Here is a 24819-nt window from a genome sequence, read left to right as displayed (position 1 = left end):
GAATGTGGCGGAATTGGCAGAATTTCTTGCAGCAGAAATGGGGGCTACCCCAAATGTGGACTGATTTACTGGACTTTCCTCTTGGAAGGGTGTTGATTAATGTGGGCACTGGGCAGGCAGGAGGGGGAACTGACCTGCTGGTGGTCCTGGACCTTTCTGCCCTACCCCGGGATGCCAGAAATTGAACATTTTGGGGGATTTTGCCTAGTGGTATGGTAGGTATCCCCTGGCAGGGATGGACCGCGATGGTGCCCTGGAAGTTACTAATAAAGGGATGCCCTTGGTTGAAGGGGAGGGCGATGAATAGGTTAAAGGGGCCTGCTGGCACTTGACATTAACCTTTCTGAAATGTTCCTTTGTAAAGGAAGGTCGAGATACTGATGTGTTGCTTGCACAATCTATGAGCTGTTCATCTGCCCTATGTCCTGCTTCTTATAACAATTATGTATGATCTGGCTGATCTTATGAACGGTGTTCTCATAACAATGTTTGCTTAACTATGACGAAGGTTGTCACTTATCATTTCACAATGCGTGGTGTCTATGTGATTAAAAGGCTACGCCCTTGGTTAAACCACAGTAATGACTATTGTCCACCTCCTTGGGAGTGATGCAGTGGGGCGCAGCGAGTGGCACGTGTGAGCGCACTATTCATGTTCTGAAGCTCACTGCAGTGGTGTGTCGGGGTACAGAGCAGAGATTTCATGTTCTGAAGCTCACTACAGTGGTGTGTCGAGGTACAGAGGAGAGATTTCATGTTCTGAAGCTCACTACAGTGGTGTTTCGAGGTACAGAGACGAGATTTCATGTTCTGAAGCTCACTACAGTGGTGTGTTGAGGTACAGGGCAGCGGTTTTGTATTCTGAAGCACACTACAGTGGCATGTTGAGGTACAGAGCAGTGGTTTTATATTCTAAAGCACACAACAGTGGCGTGCTGAGATACAGAGCAGTGATTTTATTTTCTAAAGCACACTACAGTCGTGTGTTGAGGCACAGATCAGTGATTTTGTGTTCTCAAGCTTACTACAGTGGTGTGTTGAGGTACAGGGCAGTTATTTTATTTTCTGAAGGTTACTACAGTGGTGTGTTGAGGTGCAGGGCAGCGGTTTTATGTTCTGAAGCTTATTACAGTGGTGTGTTTAGGTAGAGAGCAGTGATTTTTATTTTCTGAAGCACACTACAGTGGCGTGTTGAGGTACAGGTAAGTGGTTTTATTTTCTGATGCACAATACAGTGGTGTGTTGACGTACAGGGCAGTGGTTTTATATTCTGAAGCACACTACAGTGGTGTGTTGAGGTACAGAGTAGTAATTGTATTTTCTGAAGCACACTACAGTGGTGTGTTGAGATACAGAGCAGTGATTTTATTTTCTGAAGCACACTACAGTGGTGTGTTGAGGTACAGAGCAGTGGTTTTATATTCTGAAGCAGACTACAGTGATTTGTTGAGGTACAGGGCAGTTATTTTATTTTCTGATGGTTACGACAGTGGTGTGTTGAGGTGCAGGGCAGCGGTTTTATGTTCTGAAGCTTATTACAGTGGTGTGTTGAGGTACAGAGCAGTGATTTTTATTTTCTGAAGCACACTACAGTGGTGTGTTGAGGTACAGGGCAGTGATTTTATGTTCTGAAGCACACTACAGTGGCGTGTTGAGGTACAGGGAAGTGGTTTTATGTTCTGAAGCTTACTACAATGTTGTGTTGAGGTACAAGGCAGTGATTTTGTATTCTGAAGTACACTGCAGTGGTGTGTTGTGGTACAGGGCAGTGGTTTTATATTCTGAAGCTTACAGTGGTGTGTTGAGGTACAAAGCAGTGATTTTATTTTCTGAAGCACACTTTGTAGGAAGGTAGGATCTGACTGCAAGGTTACCTCCATTTTAAGGTCTTGCCTACGCAGCGCGCATGCGCTGATTAGGAAGGCCTTTAGCCGTCGCTCTGCTCATTTTCATGCACACACTCGTGCTTGTGATGGCATCCACCTTGCGGGAGCAAGCAGGGGTGTGCCACAAGCACGAGTGCAGTGCTTGAAAATGAGCAGACTGCTCTCCCAAGCGCGCGCGAGCCTCTTTCCTCGCCCACACATCCCGGCCACTCACTTGCTTCACCCTCTCCGTCTCCTTTTTGCTCGCGCTTCTTGTTTTTTTCGTGTGTTTATCTCCCTCTTTCTAGTTTCAAAATATTGGCATGTACCGTTGTCAGCTCCCAATGGCGTTTGGCTGCCGTAGCGTTAGATTGCAGAGCGCCTTCTCGCTCTTCTGAGCGTCCACACCCCGAAGCTGTTCTGGCAATTGCCATGTTTTACTGCTCCCGGAGCAGTGGTACTCTCTGCCTACAGACACGAGAGCACAGAGCAGAGCCCGAACACGGAGAAGCGAACCTACCTCTATTTTCATGCGCGTCCCATGGTTGCTTGGATACCATCCGTGACCTGGAAACTACAAGGTCTACTTCCGGACATGTTTTGTTGATGTTGCATCAGAATTGGTGAACAAGGAACCGGGATGGAATCTGCTGGACAGCAAAGTGAGTTTCAGGAGTGCTTGAAAATTGGGATGGGGGCTTTGGAGTGGCTGCGAATATTGGGGTTTTTGATGCCTCTTGCACACATAGTATGTAGTACCACCTGGAACTTACATGACATCAGAGCACTCTCTGCTGGTCAACTCCCGCTCCTTATTGGGGCAATGCATAATAGCTGATCTAGACCGTGGAGGAGAAATTAAGGTTCTCAGACATGTCTTCTTTCCTACGCAATTCCCCCCTCTGTTTTAAATCCAGACTTTGCCCTAGCCTGCTTGCCTATAATCCTACTTTCATGTCTTGCTTCCATCTCTCTTCGGTATGGGGGATATGCCAGTCTAACCTGTTTCGGACCAACCCTCAAGAGAGGACAAGTGATAGGCGTGTAAAGGTCTCGGCTCAAATAAAACTGTTGGATGAAAGCCGCCCTTCTGTTGTGCATAACATTTCCGCCTGCCTACTCGTCCTTGGGGTTACTCTCCTACAGGGCCGTTTCTAGGTGTTTTGCCGCCCTAGGCGAGAATTGAAAAATGCCGCCCCCTCCCTTTTACCATCACTCGCTCCCTCTGTCATCCAGGCTAGAAGAATTAATTCATTAGATATTCCCAAACTCATGTTTTTGGACGCCCCCTTCTGCCGCCCTAGGCGGCCGCCAAGTCTTGCCTAATGGTAGAAACGGTCCTACTCTCCTACAGTGGTGGAAATGCATGTCAAAATATGGGAACTACTGCCGGTGTGCCATGGGGGCGGGGTCAGATTAATGTGGGTCGGGGTCAGAGATGGAGCTAAAAAGAACAAGCATTGGCATAGCCAATAGGTCTCGTCTTTGGGACCTTATAAGTGTTTAGTTATCCAGCACAATATCCTTGGTGCAACAACATCAAGTGTTGCATGGCTAAACACTCATAAGGTCCCAAAGGCGAGACCTATTGGCTATGCCAATGCTTGTTTTGTGTTTGCCTAGGGGATGAATCTGGAGTTTAAATTTCATTGGGATTTGTAAGAGAAAATAGTCCCTTTTTAGCCTGTAGTAGAATATGGATAGGCAGGAGGAACAATTATTTGCATTTAGATTAATGAGCTAATAAATAGCATATTAATAATGTGCAATCAACAGAAATGTGTTCTCTCTAAAATAGTGTGTGGCATACCCACGCATGTCTATACATAACTCAGGAGCAAGTAAACTTGCACCCACATTTTGCGGTGGTCCGGAGGCCTCACTTCCGCCTGCCACAATCCTGGCTTCTAACCACATCTAACAACAGAGAAGCATCGCAAAGGGGAAGAATACACGAAAGCCATATTTTGCCCGTTATTTTTGCATGATGACATATGGTTCTGTGCGGAAGTGCTATAGAAAGTTTATTTAATTCCCACACAGCCCTCAGCTGTTAATTCGGGGAAAATGCATGCAATGTAGATAGAAGCGTGTCACTTAAAGCACGCGCGCAACAATGCCGCAGGTCCAAAGAAAGAAAACACTGCACTTTAACCCACGCATTTCCTAAAATATTGGAGAATGCAAAAGTTTACGCGCATGGGGGAGCGAAGGAAAGGGATGAGGAAAAGAGCTGCGCAAAAACATATCCCCAACAGCAAGTACACTTTTTTTTTAAAAAAGGGTTGCAGAAACCGGAAAGTATGTCGTGCAAATAAATACAAATGTAGCTTCCCGAGCACTGAACAGCCATTGTAGATAAATGAATGGTGGATTTCGACAGAGGAGCCCTGGCTCTCTGAAAAGGAGGCAGGGGAGGAGGAGCTGGTGTTAGAGGCGGGTCTACTGATACTGCATGGAGCGCAAGCGGAGAGGAGGGCGGGCAAACTACTGATAAGATGTAGGGCTTTATTTTATGTTCATAAATTTATAACATAACGCATTCACATGCCGGGAGCTTCTTTTAAATACATAAACTACCAGCTAATTGAAATGATTGTTGTTTTGCTTTTAAATTAAAAAGGTTCATAAAAATGCATGCCATGTAGGCAGAAAGAAGCACGTCACTTAAAGCACTGTGCCAAAACAAAGAAAACACTCGGGGGTGGGGTGGGCTTGGTGGTTGGGCAAATTTTACAGGAAAAGAAATTGTCCTACATGGCATTCTTGGACTAAGTTCCTGCTCTGATTTTATCAGTCTCTGTTCTAGTCCTGCTTCCTGAACAATGAACAACTTACCTTTTATTCCAATATTTCCAATCACCCAACTTTACAGAATGCTTGTTCATTTTAACTACTTTTCTAGGTGTAGAGAATCAAGATCCCTTGTCCCTTCCACTGGAGGTCTTTAGACTTTCACTCAATTTTCTTCTTTCACATTTTAGCTAGCGATTCTTAACAGTTACACACTTTTTCTATGCTTTTCCACTTCTATGCTTCTCCACTTCTCTCACTTACATTCCATAAACCACTGCCTACTGACATGTTCATTTTTGAACAAGACAAATGGAGAGACTTTGGTTTCTAAATTGGGAATGGGTCGAATCGGCCACAAAAGATTTTTCACCTCTTACATCCAGTCCAAACCATTAACCAAAGATAATTCTATATTTTCTTTAATTACTCTGTTACAGTGCTTCACAAGACTATTACTTCTAGGATGATATTGAGAAGTGGTGACATGCTTGATTCCAAAATCTCTGAGGAAACCTTCAAACTCACAGGAAACAAACTGTGGTCCATTGTCAGTAACAATCTTGTCAGAAACACCTTTTCTGCTAATAATTTTTGCAACATGTACTCAATAGCACTAGATAGGACACTGCTTATAAATGTGATTTCTGGCCACCAGGGGTAATAATCTATTACCACAATGCCAAACTTGACCTGATCACTAACTACTTCTAGAGGACCAATTATATTGATAGCTAATTTAGACCCCACTTTGTCAGGTACAGGAACAGAACTTGCAGAACTTGGTATACTCCCTTGGGTTTTGTCAGTTGATACACAAAACCTACGTTGCTTGACGAACTGTTTACATCCCTATCCATTTGAGGGCACCAGTGCATTTTCCTCACTCTCCTTTTGAAAGCACGCATTCCAATGTGGTCTTTGGTGGCTAGATCCTCAACCTTCGATCTTAAAGAATCAGAGATAACTAAACGATCTCACCTATGAAGAAATCCCTTGACTATGGATAATTCAGGTCCTATACGCCGGTAAGCATACAAAATTGCATCAGAATTCGATTTTGGCCAACCTTTATTCACATGGTCCATTACGACACCAAGGGTAGTACCCTGCTCCATTGCTAATGACCATTATGATTCTGCAATAGCGTCATTAGTAGCACCCAACAGCTCACTGACCGCGATCTCTAAAACATCCTTAGAAACAATGTCTTCCTCCTGACTAAGCACCGATGGCAATCTTGAAAGACAGCGGTACAAAAAGGGGGGGTGATGGACGGAGCATCAGAACCAATCAAACACTCACACCCAGTCAACAGATCTGGGTTTGATCCATCACCGTTTTTTAGCCCACTCTGCCACCCCAGTTCAGACATGGCCATATGCAAATCAGTCTGACCCTGTGCCTCATGGGAACAGTCCAGCCCGAACTGCCAAGCCATACCTTCCCTGGACCGGAAACAAGCTTCCTAGGACCGGTTTCTGGCATTTCAGCCGTCTTCAGCCAGGCTTGCTTGAATCCAGTGGCAAAGTGAGCAAGGGACTCACGTCTGAGCATACCCTGCCAACTTATGGCAAACAAAGCGGTACAAAAAGGGGGGGTGATGGACGGAGCATCAGAACCAATCAAACACTCACACCCAGTCAACAGATCTGGGTTTGATCCATCACCGTTTTTTAGCCCACTCTGCCACCCCAGTTCAGACATGGCCATATGCAAATCAGTCTGACCCTGTGCCTCATGGGAACAGTCCAGCCCGAACTGCCAAGCCATACCTTCCCTGGACCGGAAACAAGCTTCCTAGGACCGGTTTCTGGCATTTCAGCCGTCTTCAGCCAGGCTTGCTTGAATCCAGTGGCAAAGTGAGCAAGGGACTCACGTCTGAGCATACCCTGCCAACTTATGGCAAACAAAGCGGTACAAAAAGGGGGGGTGATGGACGGAGCATCAGAACCAATCAAACACTCACACCCAGTCAACAGACGTGAGTCCCTTGCTCTCCATGCCACTGGAATCAAGCTATCCTGGCTGATGAGGGCTGAAAGCCCGAAACCGGTCCTAGGATGCTTGTTTCCAGTCCAGGGAGGACCTGGCTTGGCAGTTCGGGCTGGACTGTTCCCATGGGGCACAGGGTCAAGACTGATTTGCATATGGCTGGGTTCAAACTGGAATGGCATGGTGAGCAAAAAAACGATGGATTTAGGCCCAGATCTCTGTACTGGGGTGAATGTATGACATTGTTCTGCATTCTGTCCATCAATTGTTGTTTTTGCATTTGTCACCCCGAGTGGGAAGGGTATGCTCAGACGTGAGTCCCTTGCTCTCCATGCCACTGGAATCAAGCTATCCTGGCTGATGAGGGCTGAAAGCCCGAAACCGGTCCTAGGATGCTTGTTTCCAGTCCAGGGAGGACCTGGCTTGGCAGTTCGGGCTGGACTGTTCCCATGGGGCACAGGGTCAAGACTGATTTGCATATGGCTGGGTTCAAACTGGAATGGCATGGTGAGCAAAAAAACGATGGATTTAGGCCCAGATCTCTGTACTGGGGTGAATGTATGACATTGTTCTGCATTCTGTCCATCAATTGTTGTTTTTGCATTTGTCACCCCGAGTGGGAAGGGTATGCTCAGACGTGAGTCCCTTGCTCTCCATGCCACTGGAATCAAGCTATCCTGGCTGATGAGGGCTGAAAGCCCGAAACCGGTCCTAGGATGCTTGTTTCCAGTCCAGGGAGGACCTGGCTTGGCAGTTCGGGCTGGACTGTTCCCATGGGGCACAGGGTCAAGACTGATTTGCATATGGCTGGGTTCAAACTGGAATGGCATGGTGAGCAAAAAAACGATGGATTTAGGCCCAGATCTCTGTACTGGGGTGAATGTATGACATTGTTCTGCATTCTGTCCATCAATTGTTGTTTTTGCATTTGTCACCCCGAGTGGGAAGGGTATGCTCAGACGTGAGTCCCTTGCTCTCCATGCCACTGGAATCAAGCTATCCTGGCTGATGAGGGCTGAAAGCCCGAAACCGGTCCTAGGATGCTTGTTTCCAGTCCAGGGAGGACCTGGCTTGGCAGTTCGGGCTGGACTGTTCCCATGGGGCACAGGGTCAAGACTGATTTGCATATGGCTGGGTTCAAACTGGAATGGCATGGTGAGCAAAAAAACGATGGATTTAGGCCCAGATCTCTGTACTGGGGTGAATGTATGACATTGTTCTGCATTCTGTCCATCAATTGTTGTTTTTGCATTTGTCACCCCGAGTGGGAAGGGTATGCTCAGACGTGAGTCCCTTGCTCTCCATGCCACTGGAATCAAGCTATCCTGGCTGATGAGGGCTGAAAGCCCGAAACCGGTCCTAGGATGCTTGTTTCCAGTCCAGGGAGGACCTGGCTTGGCAGTTCGGGCTGGACTGTTCCCATGGGGCACAGGGTCAAGACTGATTTGCATATGGCTGGGTTCAAACTGGAATGGCATGGTGAGCAAAAAAACGATGGATTTAGGCCCAGATCTCTGTACTGGGGTGAATGTATGACATTGTTCTGCATTCTGTCCATCAATTGTTGTTTTTGCATTTGTCACCCCGAGTGGGAAGGGTATGCTCAGACGTGAGTCCCTTGCTCTCCATGCCACTGGAATCAAGCTATCCTGGCTGATGAGGGCTGAAAGCCCGAAACCGGTCCTAGGATGCTTGTTTCCAGTCCAGGGAGGACCTGGCTTGGCAGTTCGGGCTGGACTGTTCCCATGGGGCACAGGGTCAAGACTGATTTGCATATGGCTGGGTTCAAACTGGAATGGCATGGTGAGCAAAAAAACGATGGATTTAGGCCCAGATCTCTGTACTGGGGTGAATGTATGACATTGTTCTGCATTCTGTCCATCAATTGTTGTTTTTGCATTTGTCACCCCGAGTGGGAAGGGTATGCTCAGACGTGAGTCCCTTGCTCTCCATGCCACTGGAATCAAGCTATCCTGGCTGATGAGGGCTGAAAGCCCGAAACCGGTCCTAGGATGCTTGTTTCCAGTCCAGGGAGGACCTGGCTTGGCAGTTCGGGCTGGACTGTTCCCATGGGGCACAGGGTCAAGACTGATTTGCATATGGCTGGGTTCAAACTGGAATGGCATGGTGAGCAAAAAAACGATGGATTTAGGCCCAGATCTCTGTACTGGGGTGAATGTATGACATTGTTCTGCATTCTGTCCATCAATTGTTGTTTTTGCAATCTTGAAAGACAGTCAGCCATTATATTGTTAATACCTGGACTGTTCTCCATACGGTAATGAAACCACTTGGCTATCCGGGATGTGGCTCTACTGCACCCTTAAAAAGTCAACCAAAGGCTTGTGATCCACTCGCACCACAAACTCACAAATACTGCTAGAAATGATTCACGTCTACCAACAAGCCAAAGCTTCCCCTTCAACTACTGAGTATGAAGAATCAGCACCTCTAAGACTAGGACTTGCAAACACAATGGCTTCATCCTTGCCATTTCTCCTCTGCTGCATCACCGCCCCTAATCCATACTGATCAGCATTAGTGACCACAATGCTAGGGTCTTTTGGTTCGAATGGTTTGAGCAGAATAGCAGTAGCTGTAACCTTCCTAATAATGCTGCATTCTGGGAAGCACACATCGCTCCAAAAAATCTTCCACCCTTTTTCAATAACATACACATAACATGCTTTCTTTCAGAACCCCTTGGTATAAACCAAGAGTAAAACTCCATCAAACCTATAAATGACTGTAACTGATCTTTTCCTTGTGGTATTGGAGCATCAACAATAGCCCTCACAAGATTCTCTTTGGAATCCACTCCACATGCAGATAACTTGTGTCCTAAATAATGCACACATGCTACTCCAAATTTTCATTTCTCTCCCTTCAAGGTTGCACCTTTTTCCTCTAGTACAGTGAACACATACGCCACTCATCATCAACTTACTTTATTTGGTTGTATATGCCTGGCCCTAGAAGCCTTGTAGAGAATGACGATTCTCCAATTACTATGCAGAGATAATGTTGATTTCATTAAAGACAATGGAGGCTACCATTATGCATATACTTTTATTTGCTGCCCAAACATGCCGCCCTTTAAAGAACCTCGAATACATCACAAAGTAAAAGAATGTTTAGACAAGCAGTATAAGTATCCTGTGCACTGCATCATCTTCCTCTTTTAGGTGCGCAATCCAAGTGGTAAATCGCTTCTTCTACGGTGAAAGAACGCTTTTATGCATTATGATCTAAAAAGAGAAAAGATTCTCACAGTAAGGAAGTACTGGAAAGATTAATGAATGCAGAGGAAAAAAACATGAGCACTATGCGTAATGAGTGAAAACATTAATAGTTATCAAAAAGAATACCAAACAGTATAATCACAACATTAAATGCAAAAACCCAAATTCCTCAGGTGAGGAGGGTGGGATAATGTTAGCCTCCGTTGTCTTTAATGAAATCAAGATCCTCTCTGCATAGTAATTGGAGAATAGTCATTTCATTATAAGACCAGAGGCTACCATTATGCATGTTTAAAGCCACTCAAGGCTACATTACTAACATGCTCTACAGGTCTTAAATAAAACTTAGCGAAAGTACTAGCATTAGACCAGTCAGCTGCTTTAAGAATCTCTGGGAGGGAACCCCCCTGCCCAGAAAACCTTACTAGCCATAGCTCTTCTTGAAGAGTGAGCACCGAACCTAGCGAGATCTACACCTGCTTCGGTCATAATTGAGCGAATCCATCTTGCTAAAGTAGCAGTTGACACTGGTTTATTTGGTCTAACATATGACAGGAGTAATTGATCAATGCCATCCGCTCTATGACTACGAATTTTTATGTCCTACTCTTTCATGCAATTAAAAACACACAATATTTCACAATCGTGGAAGAAAGGGTAAAATATGGATTCCGACATAGTCTTAGTTCTCCTCCAAATGTTGAAATGAACACCTTCAGAAGAATAGAACCTGTTAGAGATTTCAAGGGCATTAATGTCAGAAACCCCCCTAAAGGAGATTAAGCAGAGTAAAGTTGCAAGTTTTGTGGATATTTGCTTGAGAGAAAGTAGGGCGTTGTCTTGCCAAATACAGAAAAGTTCAAAAATCAGATTAACATCCCAAAGAGAATTATAACGTGATTTAGGAGGTCTTCTTAATCTAACCCCTTTCATGACTCTTTTAATTAAGGCATTACTACTAATTGCTAAATTATTTATCAAAGCATGGCTTGAAGATATTGCGGCTATCTAACAGTTTAAAGTTCTGTAGGAAAGACCTGAATAGAAAAGATGTGTTAAATAGTTAGCTATCAGTTGAACAGGGGCTTCCACGGGATCCAAGTTCCTCTCCAAGCACCAACTACACCACTTTTTTAGATGCCCAAGTATCTTTTCCTAGTGCCTGGTGCCCAAGATTCCTCCAGTAAGCTTTTAGCCTCTCCTGAAAGGCCAGGATATCTCTCTGAACCCCTGAGATCCTCCAAGCAAGAAGGTTCATTTTCCCTTCTAGAATAAGAGGATGTTCCTCTCCGTCTGGGCCCAGAAGTAGACCCAAGGATGCTGGGATAAAGCATGGAATGTCTATTGAGAGTTCCATTACCCTGGAAAACCACGCCTGGGACTTCTAAAAAGGAGTTATTAGAATGATATTGCTGAGTTCTTATCTTACTTTCCATAGCACTCTCTGTATCATTGAGAAGGGGGGGAAGGCATAAGCCCCCATCTTCCCGCAGTCTTGTAGGAAAGCATCCACGCTAGGGCATACAGGTCTGGCCTCCAGCTGAAGTAGGACTGGACCTGACAAGGTAGTCTGTTGGCAAAGAGGTCCAATCGTATTGGGCCCCAAAGATTCTCTATCAGGGAAAAGACCTCTGGATGTAGCATCCAGTCGCTGGAGTCTGAGATACCTTGAGTTCCAGTCTGCTCTTACGTTTGATACCCCTGGGATAAATTCTGCCTCGAGAGTAATTTTGTGTTGCCTGCAGAAATACCAGATTTGAGCTGCTATATCTGATAAAGTCTTAGATTTGGCTCCCCCAAACCCGTTTATATAGGAGACAGCTGAGAAGCTGTCTAGACGAATCAGGGTGTGGGAATTCTTTAACTCCTCCCTGAAACTCATTCGGGTATTCAGACCCGCTAGCATCTCAAGACAATGTATGTGCAGAGATGGTTCCACTAGTGACCATTTCCCCCCCAGTTTCCATTTTTCCTAACCGGGCTCCCAAACCACTGTTGCATGCATCTGATTATAGGATGAAGTCCGGCAGGTTTCCAAAGATGGCCTTCCCATTCCAAGCTTCTAGGTTCATCTGCCACCATAGAAGGTCCTCGCGGGTGTCTTTGGAAAGGGGTAGCATGCCCCCGTACCAAAGACCTTTCCTTAAACCCCATGCCTTCAGTCTCTGTAGGGCTCTGTAGTGGAGGGGGCAAGGAGAGACTGCCTGAATTGATGAGGAAAGAAGATCCAGAACTTTCCCTCGGAAAGATTACCACTGGACTGAGAACTTTGGTGAAGCACCATGGTGCTGATGAGAGGCCTAAAGGTAGACAAAGGAATTGATAAAGAGTTCCCTTCCAAAGGAAGGGGAGGTACTTCAGGCAGTCTCTGTCCATAGGTATTGTAAAGTAGGCATCCTTGAGATCCAACTTTACCAGTCAGTCTTGTGTCTGTAAAATGTCTCTTAAGAGATGGATACCTTCCATCTTGAAGTGTCTGTAGACAGCCAGTTTCGGGTTCATCCTTAAGAAGACAGCTTTATGTTTCTTTGTAATTAAGTTAGAGTTCGCATTGCCTAAAAGGCATATGGCACGCTGAGACCCCCCCTCTCAGGAGGTAGAGGTTCACGGGGTTGTTATTTCCCCTTGCTTCTTCGGCCATGTCCAAAATACATGTAAGCGGGCCGAATACATCCAGGAGTTTATCCTGGCATTGTTTAAGACATTTCTCAATGCCTTTTCTGGGATCTTTCCCATATTTAAAAAGGAATGTAATTAATTCTGGGTCCAGGTTGGGAGTGTTAAAGACCTTGTCCTCAGCAGAGGGCCTGGGGCATTCATTTCTCATTAAGTTGTGAGTCTCCTTGTCAAGGCCTTTCCTACATGGTCCATAGGCCACCAATCAGCACTGCGACGGTGCCTAATGGTGGTGGGGTCGAACATTTCTCCCCCAAAGGGATCCTTGATCCCAGAGAAAGTAGAAGCTTGTTCTGGGTCATGATCCAGCATATTGGTAGTATCCAGGGTATCCTCTGGATCAAAGATAAACTCATCTGGTTGTGTGTCATCAAAATCAATGTCGTCTGCAGAGGGGTTAAGGGCATCACTTCTTTCTCTTGTGCCACGAATGTCACTTCTTTCTATCATGTCGCTAAGGGCAACTCTTCTTCGGGCCCCTGAAAGTTGGCCTTTCTCGATTGTGTTGCAAGGAGCACCAATCTCAGTTGTAGCGTGGAGGCTACCTGAGTTAAAGGCGTGGTTAGTGCTTCCTCTTTTGGGAAACCTTCCCACATTTATGGTGTTCCGAGGTGGAAGAGGAGTCCCCATCTGAGAGGGAGAAAAAATTATTCTCAGGGGGGCTTACCCTCCTCCTCTTAGCTAATGCAGCGTCCACCGCCTCTTTTACTGAGGATCTGAGTTCCTCCTCTATATATTTATTCATATGTTCCCCCATATTATCCTTGGTTTGGGGGTTAATAGGATCGAAGTCCATTAGTAATTAAATTAGATAGTATTTGTTATGCCCAATTAATATTATATGTGCATGAAAAAGGATTATTCAAGGATTACTCACTTGGTAGAAGTTGATTATGTTGCTTCCTAAGAAGGTTAAAATGCATGGGTAATGATTAAAACGACAAATCGCCACAAAAGGGAGTCAACACGCTGAAAATACGATAAAATTCGTCAAGCGTGATTGCTACGGTGAAGCGCTGGCTGTAACTGACAACTTTCAGCTCGAGCGCGAGCTGTTACCATGGTAGCATCACGCCCGGAGTGTCAACATATAGGAAGGACCTGCCTTCCAGGAAGAGACACTCTGGATGAGACGCGCACACGAAAGTTGTTGCCGGAACGGCTGTTGCCCGGTAACTGGTGAGTTTCTTTGTTGCTGGGGGCCAAAGCCACCCGCAATGTGTATATTTAATTGTGTTGTTATTTTCGAGGGCACGCAGCGAAAAATATGTTGCGATCGAGCCCTCGGTACAAATAGACGAATTTGGGACAGAATACCCGGCCCAGGAATTAAGTCTGAAGAATTTACAAAGAAACACTTATAAACTGAAGACTAAAACAAAACTTAAGAATTACAATGAAACGCCTATGAATAGAAGCCTCAAAAGACTTACCGGGCCCTCTCTACATAAGGGAGGACGTGTTAGTACGATCGAAATTGTATACAAATAAGCAGGATTGCAAATTATGGCTAAATCAAATAAACAGCAATTTAAACAATAAAATAGTAAAAATCATACTTTAAATGAGACTGAGTAGAAGACAATACTTGGTATTGGTAAATATAGAAACTCTATCAAGATTAAAGTATAATAAAACAGTATAAGAGTTTCAAAACTAAGAAGCAGAGCTGATATACTTATCTTGTGATGGGCAGCTAATAAAAGAGGAAGATGATGCAGTGCACAGGATACTTATACTGCTTGTCTAAACATTCTATGACTTTGTGATGTATTCAATATTTTTTAAAGGGCTGCATGTTTGGGCACCAAATAAAAGTATATGCATAATGGTAGCCTACGGTCTTGTAATGAAATTCTTATGCATTTATTGCATGCATGCTCATGCCAGAAGTCTTTGACTGATGAAATTTCTGCGATGCCCGTGCACACGAACCCCATTTTTGTACTGCTACTCCTGTGCGGCATGCTATCCGACACTGCATGTACTGTAGGGTTGCCTTTTCCGGTCCATTTTATCTAAAACTCGAGCCTGAACAGCTTTTTGTTTCATTAAATTTAATGACCTCACAAATTCAAATTTCCGACACTTAATTCTGATTGGTGAAAAAGTTTTTGAGACTTGACCACACCAAGCTCTGTTAGTTCCAGGCTTGGTTTCCGTCTACTCTCCACAAGATGTACCATTTATGGGGGCATCAGTACCAACTTATCCACAAGTCTCAACCACTTTGGTACATGTTCACCATATATATCACAGCATTTCAAGTTTTTACCTTTAACTTTTGCTCTCTAACTGTAGTGCAACCTTGCAGCATGGCCTTTTGTTTGAACCGCTATCCCATCTGACGCAAAACACTGGTTTTCCTGTATCGGCATTCCAGTGAGTCCATTGATTATGTTAGAAAATGTTATTAATTGCTTGCTTTCCTCACCCTTTGACTGCTAATTGGGTTTATAAATTGGCCTTTTCATTAGGCTACCTCCATGCAGATAGCAATTATTTGGGAGGATAAGCCGCCTTCTACTTCCTTCATGAGGACACCAGGACATTTTACCTCTATTCCTAGATTCAAAGTCTATGTTCTCCTACATAGTTTTTTTTTTTTTTTTTACTTTGTCCTTGACTCCTGTCATGATGAAGACCCTGTTAAATAATACTCTGAGGGTCGAAACATTCACATATTGTCATTGATGTGGACTGCTCATGCAAATTCACTCTTGCTAATTAGAGAAGTCACGTGCAACCATCTATTGTGTTGTTTTTATTCACATTGTAATCATACCCACTTTTTCTTGCACTTGTGAAATTAACCAGCACTGCACTATTCCAACACTCACATTTGCAGCACCCCGTTTTTCTTGTTTTGAATGTTTTAAGTTTTTTTCAGTGTATTTAAGAATCTGTGTTCTCTATTTTCTGGTTAAATATGCGAAACCTACACAGAACATGTCGGAACCATTGACAAGTGTCCTGTATGGTTGTATGACGTATTCATGCATGCTTTTACAATGCATGCCTTTACAATGCGGGCAATACAATGAACGCGTCGTTACCACGCATTCCATTACAACGAAGGAAGTGCTGGAGTTTGGAATAGTATATTTTACTATTCCATCTCCAGTCTGTGCAACGGTAGGGAAGGTGTTGGATTTAAAATCCAACAATGAGTTCCCCAAAGCAAGCCGTTGTAATGACTTGCGTTGTAATGGAATGCGTGGTAACGATGCCTGTGTTGTAATGGCACTGCGTAGTTCTGTCTGCGTTGTAAACGCTGTTTCCCGACCTATATTACCTTATTTATGATCTTTTATATCTGTATATGATTTGGAAACTAAGAATCGAGTGAGTGAATCTGGTTTATATCTCAATGTAATTACACACTACTCTCTCAAGGGAACCACTGTCGTTTTGACCTCAGGTTTAAACCAGAGACCCTGATGTTGCCTGAGAACACGGGTCTTCTTGAGGGGTCAGCAGTCTCCCAAAAACAGATACCATGGATTTTCATTAAATGGTACACATGTTGAGATTTTTTCTTTTTTTTATTATTTTAGTATTATAGATTTTAGATGGGAATTAATGTAGCACAAGATAACCCCGCATGCCAACCTTTTCCTTTAATCAGTTTCTAAAACTTTGGGCTAAATCCTAACCCCATTGGTTGCTGAATATAATATGGAGGCGAAATAGAAGGAGGCTGGACTCTGTCATGTGAAAAACATGGACGCATGCTCGAACTGGTAAGCTGTAGGTGTGCTTTCTGATTCGTTATAGCTAGTAAAAGTGCAGAATTGTTATCTTAGAGATTCAATAGGTATCCATAGGTATCTTTTTGCACCCTGAAGTCAGATCAGTACTATCCCTGTAAAAGAGGAGGAGGAAAGGACTCGATCAAATCATTGGCATTTATTTTGTACAAATATGATGCAAACATTGAGAACGACATGTCCCATCCCACCCTAGCCCGTTGGTCCTTTAGTCAAGAAAAGGTGATTGGAGTCATGTGCTTCTCCCGCCTGAGTCTTGGCTTCCTCTGCTGTTCTGTGTGATCTTCAGCAAGTTACTTGATGTTTCTCTTCTGGTTCTTGAAGCCCGGAGGATACATTCGATTAGCAATTGAAATTGTCTATATTTGGAGGAAGTACCTCTACTGAGCAACGTATAATGCAGTATTCACACAGCGACATAAAAGTTCAGAGGCCTGATACCATGGCGAATCAATCGCTGAGATCCTGTGCTGTCCTCAAACTAATCAGAAGGCTTCCGAAATCAAACCCATATCTATGAATCAAACGAATCCCACCTACGTGTTAGGAAATTTACATTGAAACAAGGTTATCCTTGTGTACAATGCACACTTCAAGTTTCCATTCCCTACATTTAACTCAAAAAAGTGTACATTTATTTTCCTATCAGTCCTTTTCGTATTAAAGGTAGTTTTTTCCAAGATTCCATTTTTGTCTGTTCTTTTCCAATTGTTGTTGGATGGGTGTCATTTGTTGCAGGATTGCAGAGATTCTTTACATATGTTTTTCATACATCTGTTCTTCCTGTAACATTTTTAAACGCAACATAAAAAAATATTTATATACATAAAATTGCACATTGAATAGACTGGTTGAAATCTTGAGGTCTAGTGCAACTGAAGTGATTCAGGACTGTGGGGCGAGAGAGGCGCCTGTGAGGAAGGGCTGCCTGTCCCAGAGGCATTGGGGGCGTGAAGAGGAGCCCCGTTCACCAGGACTAGCTGGGAATACTTTTGTCACCTTTGTGTCGCTTTATCGCTCGTACCTAGATTCCGCAGTGTGGGATGCGCGCAGGCAGCACCCGGGGCATGCGCGGGCCCATCCCGTGCCTGTCAGTGCCAGGAAGAGGCGAGGTGGGGCCACCCCCCTTGGCCTGTTCTGCTGGTTGCAGTCTAGATTGTTTAGTTGTTTCTCTGGGTGTGTGCAGTGAGTGCAGGTACATTTCTCTGTCTTCAGCTGGTTTTCGCTGACACTTCGGAGCAATCACCACTGACTTTGGCTGTGATCAGGGCCGGATTGGCCGTAGCGGGCACCAGGTGTTGCCCCGGTGGGTTGGAGTGGTGGGGGCTAGTTTTATGGCCATGGGGGCCAGTTTTCCAGCAGTGCGTCAATATCGGCCCTCAATAATAGAAGCGGCAGCAGGGCTTTTTTCTAGCACCCCTCCCCCTCAGAAACAGTCGAGCAGCCAGGGCTGGTTGCTGTTCTCATTCCGGGCCTGGCTGTGATTGGATGTCACTAGACCCCCAGGCAGCACACTGACATGTATTTTTTCTTGAGACCGGTTGTGGAACAGCAGCAAAACCTTCCTGGAGGCAAATCTGTTCATCTGTGGGGGTCTTTTAGCAAGTTCTGCACATAATTTGTGTTTATATGGTGTTATCTGTGGGGTTGGGGTGAGCCTTCTTCTATTTGTATTGGCTGCTTGTTCTGCTCCCAGGAGGGTGGTGGAGTTGGGTGGCACAAGTAATATAAAAGGGTTGGAGGGCGATCAGGGTGGACCACCGGGTGTTATACCTCTGCCTTCTGTTAGGGGTGTCCTAAGGGTCAAAGACAGGTATTTACGCTCTTACTTCCTATTGTTAGCCCCAGGTGTAAGTAGAGGAGACGTGGCAGCTCCTAATCAAAGGAGCATTTTAGTAAATGCGGGGGCTCAAACTGAACTATAGTCATGTTGTCTCCCACAGTCAGACCCCTCACATGATGATTTGCTGTCTGAGTTGAAGGTTGCCTTAAAATGCTAAACTAGACCCTGTTCTGTCTAGCATACCTCAGATTGCATCTCAAGTCTTGTTAATCCTGGACCATTTGAATAATGTTTGGTTCATCATTTAGGGCAGTAAACTTTACCTGCAATGACCAACCCTTTTGATTTAGCCCCATTACGTAGAACCAGTGTTCCTTTCAATAACTCAGGGGGCATATTTTCAAGGGCTGGCGATAACATTATTGCTGCTTTAGCGTCTGTTTTTAGGCGAAAAGCGGCGATAATATTATCGCATTATTAACAAGGACACGCTAGCGCGTGTTTCCTTGCCTTAGCGCCCGTTGTCAGCACGCCTCGCATCGCATCGTTAATGAGATGCAAAGGAGGCGTGCCTGACAAAACTCCATGGGAAAATATCGCTAACCCAGCTTCGTGATATCATCAACGAGGGGTAGTGATATTTGAAATCTCATTAACTATGCCTTAACGCAGGAATTTAGCATCTGTTAAATTCCTGGCTAAGGCATACCTAACATGGGAGGTAGATTGTGGGGCTAAGACCACAGGGCCCTATCATCAACCATATCGCCGTTTTCCACGGAACATCGCTGGAAAACCAGCGTTGTTCCATGGAGAACGGCGATATCCCCACTATCGCTGGAATTTTTATCGCCTCAGTGATACGCGTTGTTAATAACGCGCTATCCGGGCGATAAATTCCAGCGATAAATAAAAAAGCGCTAAGCGCGCTTTGTGATATTTATCACCCTCTATTGATGATATGCCCCTCAGTTTTTCCAGGTCAAGCCATGTAGGAAGTCAACAGTTGTCCCTTTGGTTCCTCAGGGTCAACCAGCATCTAGGGATGTGTTCAGCCTCGATGTTACAGCCCATCCTCCTCCTTCCAAAGCAGCGGTGGTAATTAATCTGCCCCTGGAAGCGACTCCATATGTGATGGTTTTGGGGAATGTTCCCCCACGGGTCAATCCTGTAACCAAATCCTTGACTTGTCAAAATGTAAAGTGGTACACTGGCATAACCTGCATTCCAACATTGGCATGGAAATTTTTGTTTCGATTAACATGGTCCGGAGTGCTAGCTGGCTGAGCCGGGATAATAAGAGATGTGCAGGGGATTGTGTGGTGGTAAATTTCAACAAACCTACCATTCCTGCATGCGTCCTGGCCAAACTGAGCTCACTTAGCTCTTCAAAACCAAGTAGCATCCAAGCACTCCCTCTGGGTTTTTTCTATAAGCCTGTAAAGGTCTATCATCCTATGGGAGAACCAGGTGTGGCAGGGCGGGATTCTTAGTGTAGTTTTCCAACACCCCAGTTGATGTCCCCAACCCTGAGTTTATCGCATAGATTCACCTCCTTAAGTAACCTTGAGTCTTACTGAGCATCCCTGTCTCACCTCCATCACCCTCCAGGACTATATCTCTCCAGGAGGCCATTCCGGCTAATTATTTGAACAACCTGGAATATTGCGGGGTCATCCACCAAGTTAATGACCTTAACTGGGTGCAGGTTGTCAAGTCTTGTCAGATCATCTGCCTCCAGGAGCAATGGGAAGAGAACATACTTTCTTTCTAGAAGGATATAAGACCTATGCTTCCCCACAGCGCCCTCTGTGGTGAGGAGAGCTAGTGAGGCTTTGATTAGTTGTGACTGAATTGTGTGGGACTGTAAAGGATCTGGAATGGGACGTGCACATGCTGCATGGGCTGTAAATATCTGTTCCTGGCCTTACCCTGACAGTATTGGTTAACTTTTACAATGCAAAGTTTGTATTAGGTGGGGGTCTAAGGAACCGGAAGGAGCCGCCTATAGCGTCAGATATCTGGTGGCTGTCGGAAATGGGACCACCCCCTGTCCCGGCAGCTCCTATAAAAAAATCTAGGCGTGAAGTGGGAGGTCGATCTCTCATTCTCGGTTCAAATACGGCAGGTGACAGCCACCTGTTTCAGTAAATTGAGAAATTTGAGGAAATTTCTACACCTGCTACCAGAAGATTGCCGCAAAATCATAGTCCACGCCACGGTGACATCTAGGCTGGACTATGCAAATGGCCTCTATTTGGGTTTGCCAAAGTACCTAATTAGACGACTGCAGATGGTCCACAATGCGGCTGCGAGACCGATTAGACATGTTCCATTCCGTTATCATGTCTCTCCGCATATAAAAGAGCTCCATTGGGTACCGGTGGCAAAAATAATTGAATTCAAGGCTCTGACTTTGGCATTTCGAGCTATGCAGGGTAACTGTCCCAGCTACCTAAAACAAAGGTTATGCTGCTATAAGCAGACTCGCTTACTTAGGTCCAATTCACAAAAGCTGCTCTGTACCCCGCGCTTTAGGAAGGCTCGCCTAGGCGGCAGGCCCTTTACTGTCGGGGCTGCCAAATTGTGGAACTCCCTGCCAAGCAACCTCCGTCACATTGATTCAGAGCCTCTCTTTAGGAAATCAGTTAAGACCTGGCTCTTTAGGGCAGAATAGTGGTTTAGGGTTTCTGCTCTGGGCTTTTCGTCGGCTTACTGCCTAATGCTAGAGTTCCGGGACACCATTGATTGAGGTAGCTGTTTGCGCTTTATAAATGTCGGTATTATTATTATTATTATTCTACCCTCTACTGTTTATGCGCTGCTACTGATTCCTTGTCGGATCATGGTACCAGGAGGGAGATAATAATACTAGTGGGTGATTTCAATTGTCATCTATGTCATTGCACATTAGCGCCAGCCACATTTAAGCCCAAATGTATGTTGGATAAGGGGATTCATATGATTCACACTAAGGAGGGTCTAGGGCTTAACAATATCTTAGTGTTTTTGCACTAGATAAGCAATTTAACTCCCCAACCCGATCATTTTTCCAGAATTTAAATGGAGGGGTTGTATGTCTATTATAGATTTTTATGACCTTTGTTCCTGCTTATTTCTAACTACCCCCTGTCCTTAGTCGTTGATGGAGTAATTACCATTAGGCCATGGGGCGAGGAGCAAAGGGGGCTCCCTTTCGCCGATCAAGGCAGGAGGCTTAAAGGGTCCCAGGTGGAACCGTTGCAATTTAAAGCGTCCCTTTTTTCAAGTTGCGAGTAGGAGCTATTCACCTGTTTGGACGCAAGTGCCCCACATAGGGCTGTTATGTCAGCATTTGCAGATATTTCTCAGAAAGTTCTAACATTATTGTCGGTTCCTTTGACAAATGCTGGCTCACAGGAGCCTAAATGGTTTTAGCCAATTCTAAATCTATTCTGCGGAAAACTGCTTGGGAGGAACAAGGCCAGGCTTGTGAGCTTAGAGATAGCTCTCTTTTCTGGAGGGTAATAAACAGGCCTTATTTTGCAGAGGGAACTGGTCGGTAAAATCCCACCATATCTCAGAGCAACAATCGATTGACCAGTTTGAAGGGAACTATAATTTTGGTTCAGAAGGAGGTTAAGTTAGGATTAGTGTGATTTTCATATTGGAAGAAGACTCCCAGGGCACTTGTGTGCTATCGCGTAACAAGACCCCTGGACCTGGCGGGATCCCCCCGGATTTGTTTCTTGATAATATTGAGATCTGGGGCCCAGTTTTGACTCTGGCTTTGAATGCTGCTGCTCGGGTGGGAGTGTTGCCCTCATGGTCTACCGCGATGATTGTGCGGGTATTTAAGAAGGGGGGACAAGAACAACCCACAGTGTTTCCGCCCTATCTCATTGATCGATGCAGTAGTCAAGGTTCTTGGGAGAAAAATCCTATGCAGGTTGATGGAGTGGGCCAATGCCAATGACCTATTCTCAAACATTCAATATGGCTTCAGGCTGGCAGGTCGACATCTTATCAATGTTCAAATTTGTACCTAATTATCAACAAGTATATGGCCGCCAGGTAGGAATCTCTCCATTTGGCCTTCATGGACCTTACGTCTGCCTTTGATAGGGTTAAGCGTACAAAGCTGTGGTGTCTGCTTCTTGCAATGGGGCTCGACCCAAATATTGTGGGCTTTTTATCATACCTGCACTTCGGCATTGATGCAATTTTCTCAAGGTGCAAACTGCACCCAGCCTTTTTCCACAAGTAAGGGTGTTGGCCAGGGGGGCATTCTTGCACCTTTTCTGTTCACCCTCTACATTAATGGTCTTGAACAAGCCCTTTTCTCTGTCCAGGAAGTTTGCCCGAGGGTGGGAATGAGACTGCTCCCGGTATTATTATATGCCAATGATGCGGTCTTCATGGTCCGCACCGCCGTGGGGCTGCAGCTACTATTGGACAAGTTTGTTGCCTATATGGATAGTTTGGATTTGGAAGAAAATTTTCCAAGTCATGGTAGTTGGTCCAATGTCCACTAGTTCCAAGACATTTTGAGTGGCTAACTACACCCTGGCAAAAGTCTCTGCCTTTCCTTATTTAGGGGTGATATTTAATGTGAACAAAAACTTGAAGCCCCTGATTGATGGGAGAAGGTGTAAGCTTGTTAAGTCTGCAGGGCCAGGGGCCAGCTTCGCACTCAGATTGGGTTCCTGGGCACCACGTATTTACCTCAAGATCTATCAGGCTAAATGTGTTTCGCATGTCTTGTATGGCAGTGAGGTATGGGGGTATGTGAAGACTGACAAAATTCAGTCTGCCGAACACTAATTTTTAAGAAGACTGGTGCAGGTCCCTAAAAACATCCGGGCTTTCACTGTCCCTGAGGAGCTTTAAATAAGATATTTAGCTGACAATAGTTGCCCTCAGACCTTTGATGTGCTGGATGAAGATCTAGACCAGGAAGGAACTTAAGCTGAAAAGATAGATCCTTTCAAGACTGCCTGTCCCTTGACCAAGTGACTAGAATTCCCAGGATCGCTTATGCGAAGGCAGCCTTTGCTAACCTTGGCCGAGCAGATATATTTTTGAATCCCCACTCACTGTCTCTTTTAGGATTGAGAAGGGCAAAGGACTTGTTTTAGAGCATGTATCGTTAACTAGAGAACAAGCAGAGATGATGAAACCCATGATGAGGGGACATATGCTTCTGAAAACACTTCAGGGCCTGGAGCCTTACTTAGCCCAGGTACCCAACTAGGACAGATGTGTTTTGGCTAGGTTTAGGTGTAATTTGATACACCATCTTTTGGCATCGCCCAGTGGCTGGTTTCATTCTGACATGTTGTCCTACCGCTGCAACAATAGGTCTCCGCAGGACACTTTACATTTTGTAAATATTTTAGAGTGCCCAGAAAGCAGTTTATTATCCGATTGTTGAAGTGCCTGAACTTTACGCAAGTACTAATGTATTGTTGCCAAAGGGGGGGGTTTAATCTGTTTTTATTACTGTGTGGTAATTAACTTTAACTATTTGTATTTTCTGTGCATATCCTATGTTTGTATGATTGTATGTGCTGTGTTATTATGTTATTTTATGGTTGTTTTAACAACCGAAGAAAGATTTTATGATGAAGATGATGATTTAGGACTGCACTGTGATGACCCTTGGATAGATTTGTCTTTTTACAGCCACACCGCTGCAATTCTGGCGCCATTGGCATGATTGTATGTAAGTATGTTGTATTTGTATAGCGAGATCCTAGCTGAGGCTCCAGACAGTCACTTAGATGGGACCAAGGCTTGGATTTTCTTAAATCTTTGGGGGGGGGGGGGAGCAGGCCCACTCGAGGTTGTATGTTCATGTCACATTGAGGTACAGTACTGTCCTGCTTCTGTTTTCAAGCACCATTTAGATATGTACTCTGGAGGCTTTGACCTGAAATTTGAAGAAAAAAAAAAGATATTGAAATTGACTTGTCCTGGTCAATAGAACAATTACATTTTTAGAGCAAGGCCTGCCTAGTGTTTGCAAAATTAATAATATAAAAAAGCAAAACATTGGGGCAGTACCCCTCTCTACGGCCATGGAGTATGACTTTGTGCTTGGCAGCTAACTGGAGCTTTCAGTATGAGACGAGGCTGCTAAGCGTTCTGCACTTTAATGTTTAATCAAACCCCAATTTAGTTTCACTAATTAATATTATAATAAACAGTTAAGATTCACACACAATCTCTTCACTGATATTGTTTTTCCCTTCGTTTTCACGTCATATATTTCTCTTTTCTTACTCATGGCCACCCCACTTTCTGTCCTCCTCTTCCTTTTTCCTCCCCCTGTTCTTGCTCTTTGTTTCTCTCCCCCCTCTCTCTCTCTCCTTATCAATTTCCCTATTTTACGTTTCCCCCATTTCTTTATGCAGTATTAATTCAAGGGTTTAACATCGCATTGACTAACTGGAATAAAATTGTGCACTTTACAAATAGGACCTGAAAAGAAGGAAACAGAATTATTGTATATTATCGCCGGTATTTCTCGTTGTTAATTTCTTCTCACTTCTTCTTTTCTCCTTTTTCTCAAGTGTCCCCTTTTTGTCTCTCTCTCTCTAATCATTTCCCTCTTTTTCACTCACAATATTCATTTCTTTCTTTCGTTTTCTTCAATTCTTTTTTCCCTTTCCATCACTTGCTGCATTTTAGTGCCGGCTGAGACAAAACTTGTG

General features: G+C 44.6%; 1 protein-coding gene across 1 annotated transcript in view; it reads right to left on the bottom strand.

Annotated features, from left to right (window-relative positions):
• Window positions 1-16465: 16465 nt before the first annotated feature.
• The window catches only part of LOC146789044 (collagen alpha-6(VI) chain-like), a 788523-nt gene continuing 780169 nt past the window's right edge, over window positions 16466-24819 (bottom strand). Inside the window, exon 37 of the mRNA XM_085631022.1 lies at window positions 16466-24035. The gene's annotated coding sequence lies outside the window, so the exon portion shown is untranslated. The remainder of the gene's footprint in view (window positions 24036-24819) is intronic.

Source organism: Triturus cristatus, chromosome 10, assembly GCF_964204655.1.
Source record: "Triturus cristatus chromosome 10, aTriCri1.1, whole genome shotgun sequence".
Lineage (NCBI taxonomy): Eukaryota > Metazoa > Chordata > Amphibia > Caudata > Salamandridae > Triturus > Triturus cristatus.
The sequence above is the reverse complement of the archived record's forward strand: the minus strand, read 5'-3'. Positions and strand labels throughout refer to the sequence as shown.